General features: G+C 46.5%; 1 pseudogene; it reads right to left on the bottom strand.

Moving 5' to 3' along the window:
- Nucleotides 1-5,187: 5,187 nt before the first annotated feature.
- LOC139009483 (GTP-binding nuclear protein Ran-like) lies at nucleotides 5,188-5,915 on the bottom strand (annotated as a pseudogene).
- Nucleotides 5,916-6,486: the final 571 nt, after the last annotated feature.

Below are 6,486 nucleotides of genomic sequence, written 5' to 3'. Positions count from 1 at the left end.
CCAGGCCAGCCCGCCCCACGCCCTCCTCCTGCCTCCTCCCCCTTCTCCCCCTGCAGAGCTGCAGACAAGTGGCTGGGCAGGGCTGACCCAGCAGCTGGGGTGGCCTGGGCAAGGGCTCTGGAGGGACATCAGTGAGGCCAGGACTGGGTGTGGAGCCAGCTGGCCAAAGGCTGGGGAGAGGAGCTCCCACCCTTTCATTCTCACTGGAGTCTCCAGGCCCATGAGCTTCATGTTTGATCTAGCAACTGCAATTACAATGCAGAAATCCCCAAACACTGAAATGCAAAGCTGTTGTTTTTAAAAATACATTTGGAATAAACTCATTTGAGGGTACACCTGCCCCAAACTGACCGAAGATTCCTTGGAAGGGCACCTGGCTGGTAGAAACAGAATACGAGCCACAAAGACAAGCCACATGGTCACTCACAAATTTTCTAGTAGCCACATGAAAAAAACGCTGAGAAGCAGGTGAAATGAATTTTAACAACCTATTTTATTTAGTCCTGTAGTTCCAAAATATTACCTTTTCAACTTAATCAATATACACATGATTAAATTTTACATTCTTTTTTTTTTTAAAAAAAGAATTGTGTGGATGATGATGACCTCCAGGTCAGGAATTTCTTTAAATCCTCACCCAAGGATATTTTTCCCATTGATTTTTAGAGAGAGTAGGAAGGAGGGAGGAGGGGAAGAGAGAGAAAAACATTGATGTGAGAGAGACACATCGACTGGTTGCCTCCCGCATGTGCCCCAACAGAGGGTGGGGAGCAAACCCACAACCCAGGTACATGCCCTCGACTGGGAATCAAACCTGCAACCCATGGGACTGTGGGACGATGCTCTAACTACTGAGCAAACCAGCCAGGGCTACATTCTTTTTAAAATATTATTTTTTCTTGTATGAAGTCTTTGAAATCTGGACGAGTGTTTATACTCAGGGCACACTTCAACTTGGCTAGCCACATTTCCAGAGCCCGATAGCCCCATTTGCTTCTGCCCTGGACGGCGAGGAGGCGAGGATGTAGAGCCCTCAGGTAGCTCACTCAGTGTGAAAGAACGTCTATTTCCCTGAGGAAATTTCAATTCGGTGCTATCCCCAAACCTTGCCCAACTGTCATGTGTATGCACACCATATTATCTTTCCAAAACTCAAAAAATTCTGATTTCAGAAGTATACCTCGCCCCAGGGCTTCAGTTAAGAGATTACAGATCTGTAAAAATAATAAAAATACCACCACACAAAAGTGCATCTGATGCTCCTGTGGGCTAGAGCCTGCCCACAGGTCAGGGTTTCTCAACCTTTTAATTTCATTCTTGCCTTTCCCCACATCTCTGACTCCTGGCCGTTTTAGACATTTCCCCTGAACATTTAAGAAATAGAGGCCTGATGCACGAAATTCATGCAAGAGTAGGCCTTCGCAGCCCCAGCTGTCTCTGCCCTTGCAGCCCCGGCTTTATCTGGAAGGTTGTCTGCGGGATGGTCGTTCTGTTGTTCGGTTGATTTGCATATTACACTTTTATTATTATAAATAACAGATTTGCCCTGCTGGTGTGGCTTAGTGGTTGAGTGACGATATGAACCAGGCGATCACCGTTTGATTCCCCGTCAGGGCGCATGCCCAGGATGTGGGCTCGATCCCCAGTAAAGGGGGTGTACAGGGGTTAACTGATTGATGATTCTCATCACTGATGTTTCTATGTCTCTCTCTCCATCTTCCTCTCTGATATAAAAAAAGAAAATAACAGACTTATTGAGATATAATTCATATACTATAAAATGCAGGCAGTGTCTTTTAAACTCTATTCACAAAGCTGTGCAACTACCACCACTGTCTTATTCTTGAATATTTTCATCACCCAAAAGGAAACCCCATACCCATTAGCAGTCACTTCCCACTCCCTCTACCCTCTCAGCCCTCCATGCCCTGGCAGCCACTAATCTACTTTCCATTTCTATAAATTTGCCTATTCTGGACTTTTCATAAAACAATCATACAATATGTGACCTTTTGTATCTGGCTTCCTTCATGTAGCATAGCGTTCTCTTTTTGGGGGCAGTTTTATAACCTTATTTGACAATCAGCAGTTAGTTTTCATCCACATTAACTGTTTGCAGATTTATGGAAGTGGTGACAGGTATGTAGGTAACCAATGTGTAGAACTTGCTTGATCAATCTGCATCCTCATTACGTGCTGTGGACAACCGCACGGGGTATGGTATGGGACATTCCTTATTCCTTTGGCCCATACCACTTTGTTGAGCCCAGTGTCAATGCCCACTTCTGGAGCTCCCATCTCCTTCATGGCAGATTTTTAGATTTCTTTGAGTGTCCGAGGGGCACGCTTCTTGAAACCCACTCCATGGATGCGCTTGTGAACGTTGATGGTGTGTTCTCTGGTCACCACCTCATTGATGGGCGAGTGGCCTCTTCTTCTTGCCACCCTGTTTTGCGGGAGCCATTATGCTGGGCCCAAGTTGGAAAGAAAGAGCTTGAGATATTGTCAACATAATTTTTTCAAGGTTCATCTATGCCGCAGCATGAATCAATACTTCATTCCTTTTTTTATGGTTGAATAATATTCCATTGTGTGGATGAGTCACACTTCACCCACTCATTGTTGATGGGCATTGGAGTTGTTGCCCCTTCCTGCTATTGTGAATAATGCTGATATAAACACTCATTTACACATTTTTGTTTGAAACCTGTCTTCAGTTCTCCTGAGTATTTACCTAGGATGCAATTGCTGGGTCATGTGGTATGTTTTATGTTTAATTAGTGAGGAACTGCCAAATTATTTTCCCCAGTGGCTGCACCATCTTACATTCCTGCCAGCAATGTCTGAGGGCTCTTCGTGCATACATTTTTGTGCGAACTCCAGTGAAATCTTAATACTGCAGATATACTATATATTTGTTTATGCACTGTATGTGTCTAGGCTTCATACATAAAAGAGTAGATTTCTTTGCTTCCCAAGATCCATCTTTTGCCCTCTTGAGTGTGCCACTGAGAATGGGTGTTCCAGGTGAAGCTTGGTGCTGTCGTCACTTCTGTTAATCCTTACAGAGACCCTGAAGTGGGAACTATTCTTATTCCCTTTTTAAACATTTGGCTCTGAGGTGGGGGTGGGGGGGTAAGTGACTTACTGTGACCCACAGTCTCACAGCTAGTATCAGGTGTTTCATGCATGCCAGTTCCTGAGTTGACATCTTCGGCATCAGGAAATCCTGCCAGGGTTCACCTCCTCTCTCTGGAAGGGGAAACAATATCCTCTTGACCTTTGGAAGGACTGACTCTCATGTATGAGTATCAATGGGACAAGGAAGGTAAGCTGGGCTGGCTGGCGAGGCACCTTACTCCTCTCTCCCTAGAGAAATGTTCTCAACTTCTTTTCCAGTTGGGGTTTCATCTTCCAGAACAAGGCATTTGCTCTCAGTTTGTCATAACCGTTGTGCCTGGTCCTCATCCTTTTAGATCAGGGTCGGGGAACCTTTTTGCTGCCAATGGCCATTTGGATATTTATAACGTCATTCGATTAATATAATTCACTTAATATAAATTTGTGTTTTTATGAAAAAAAGCTCCTAGATTTATTGACCTTCAAGTTCCGCCTGCGGTTGCCTTGGCAGGGCCAGACCAAATGATTTCAAGGGCCCTCTACGGCCTGTGGGCCGGACATTCCCCACCCCTGCCTTAGATCATCAGAGCAAGAGAGCCGCTCTGAGATGTGAAGTTCCCTCCCTTAATTTACAGGTCAGGACAGCTAATCGATCTAAAGTGACTTGCTCAAGATCAAGAAACCCACGAGGCTGAGCTCTCCAGATCTGAGCCCCACTCCACCACAGAGGGTGGATGGAGTGGGCAGGGCACATGCAACTAAAGGCAGGAGCCTCACTAGTAAATGAGGGAATAAGGAGGCTGCCACGGTGACTGCCAACCCCTCCCATCTGTACACATTTACTCGCCCTTCCTTTCCCTTTCAGATCAGGTTTCAAGCCCTGCCTTTGCCACATATTCATTAATCATGTGACCTTCAGTGTCCTTAGATGTAAAATGGGGAATCATAGGGCTATTGTGAGAACCAAATAAGAAATGTGCTAAGTTGTGAGCTAGGGTCACCGAGGAAGTGCATCAGCGCGGTGCTGCCCTGTCCAGGGGGCACCAACCTGCCCAGGCTCTTATCCAGGAAGGAGGTTTCTTTATGGAATGCGTAACTGGGTGAGGCAGGTCTGAAGGTGAGTGGCGGCTGTGCTGGGTGCTCTGCAGGTTCTGGGGCAGCTCCCAAGTAGGGGCAGTGGGGGGTGGCTTCACCAACACGTTCTCGATGCTCCTCAGCGAGGGGACCCCTTTCAAAGTCAACAGGCTGTCACATGGACACACACCAAACTCGGCAGTGTGACTACTTTGGGTGGTGACTTTGGAGGGTCAGGGGGGAAATCTTCCCTCAATACTATGGATACTTAAAATCATTATGGCTTTTACTTTCTTCTTTGTCCTTTCCTCTTCCCTTTCTCTTTATGTTTTAAATGTTTTATTCAAGTACAACACATATCCTAAAAAATGAGTAAGTGTGATGTTGGATGAATTTTCCCGAGTGGAACACACTACGTTAGGAGCACCCAGACCAAGAAACAGAACATGATCGCTCCACCCTCCACCTTCCCGTTGATGCCCTCCCACTTACTTCCTGACTCTCCAAAGAGGTCATTCCCCTGACTTCTGACAGCAAAGACTATTTTTTTTTAGATACTTGAAATACAACTTAATTCTGATTCTAAACAAAAAGGAATGAGAATGACAGTACAGTGGGGCCTTGACTTACGAGTTTCATTCGTTCTGAGACCAAGCTCATTAAGGAGTTCGTTAACTCAAATTACTTTGTCAACTCAAAGCAAAAAACCAGCCGAGAGACAGCTGGTATCTCAAAAAACTCGTTAGTTGGGACACTCGTAAGTCAAGGCCCCACTGTAATGTACAAGGCGTTGCCACTGAATATTGTGATGTGACTGCAGCACTTTTATATTTGAAGCTCAATAAGGAAACAACTGCATTCCAACAGCTAAATGTGCAGGTGCAAAAAATGAAGGTATTTTTAAACTGCCACATTCACTCCGAAGCCCATTCATCTCCTTCAGCATCCTAAAGGCCAAGCACAGGCTCCATAATAAAGGGGCAAACACTGACATCACAGGAAGGTGACTGTGAAACTAGACTTCTGACGCTGGGCTCCAGCTTCCCTTCCTCCCAGGCCATCATCCTCGTCTGGGAGAGCAGTGGTCTGGGCAACCTCTGGGTCATGCTCATAATGTGCTGCCAGCGCTGGGTCCCGGACAACCTCTGGTGGGGCAAGAGCAGGCATGGCGGCAAACTCCCAGCTAGGTTCTCCAGTTAGCTTTCTAGCAAGCCAGAGGAAGGGCTTTGCAAAGTGGTAGTTACTTTTGGCAGAAATACCATAGTACAGAGGTGGTTCTTTCGTGGAAGACAATGATTTTGACTTAACTTTCCTGGGCTTGATAGCTACTTTGTAGCCACACCCCATGATGGGGATGTTTTCTCTCTCTCTCTCTCTCTCTCTCTCTCTCTCTCTCTCTCACCAGATCTCTATGCCAGTTAGGCACCTTCTTTTAAGTAACTCTCGAAGTTACATCAGACATTATAACTGCCCCCTGGGCTCAGATGTAATAGCTGTCTCGTCCGCTCAACTTCTCCTGGCCTGATGTACCCGCCACATTGAATTAATAGTTAATAGGCCCTCTGCTGGTGTGAAACAGGAGGGGATGGACTTCAACACCAAGGGGGCTACATACTTCTCAAACTCACCAGATGACGTTTCTCCAATGGAGTTTTCCCAGTCCCGTCATTACCAGCCAACACCAGTCAGAACTGAACCTGGGGTTCTCCTTGGGAAAGCATCATGATGTTACTTTCAGAAGGCTCTCCAGCGGGTCTGACTGAAAGCGAGAAAGAGGGAAGATTAATTCTCCTTTTATATAAATGGAACCAACCAGCATTTACTCTTTGGCGTCTGGCCCCTTTTCTCAATAGTATGTTTAGAGATTCATCCAAATTGTTGTCTTCCAACTTTTGAAATAAAATGTTCCTAGGCCCTAACCGTTTGGCTCAGCGGATAGAGCCTCGGCCTGCGGACTCAAGGGTCCCAGGTTCGATTCTGGTCAGGGGCATGTACCTTGGTTGCGGGCACATCCCCAGTGGGGAGTGTGCAGGAGGCAGCTGGTCGATGTTTCTCTCTTTCCCTCTCCCTTCCTCTCTGTAAAAAAATCAATAAAATATATTTTAAAAAAGTTCCTAAATTCCCCACGTGGTAAAAACTTTACCTTCATTCAACTAATACTTGGACCTTGGGGACTCTTCGTGGGTTCCGCGGGCCGCCTCTTAGGGAACCACGCCCTCCCCGAACTTCTCTCCGCCCACCTCGGGGGCTCGATGTGCGGCTGCGCACAGCGCGCCCGCCGGAGGGAGCGCG

Source organism: Myotis yumanensis, unplaced genomic scaffold, assembly GCF_028538775.1.
Source record: "Myotis yumanensis isolate MYYU_CA2020_CCGP unplaced genomic scaffold, mMyoYum1.0.hap1 SCAF_4, whole genome shotgun sequence".
NCBI lineage: Eukaryota > Metazoa > Chordata > Mammalia > Chiroptera > Vespertilionidae > Myotis > Myotis yumanensis.
The sequence above is the reverse complement of the archived record's forward strand: the minus strand, read 5'-3'. Positions and strand labels throughout refer to the sequence as shown.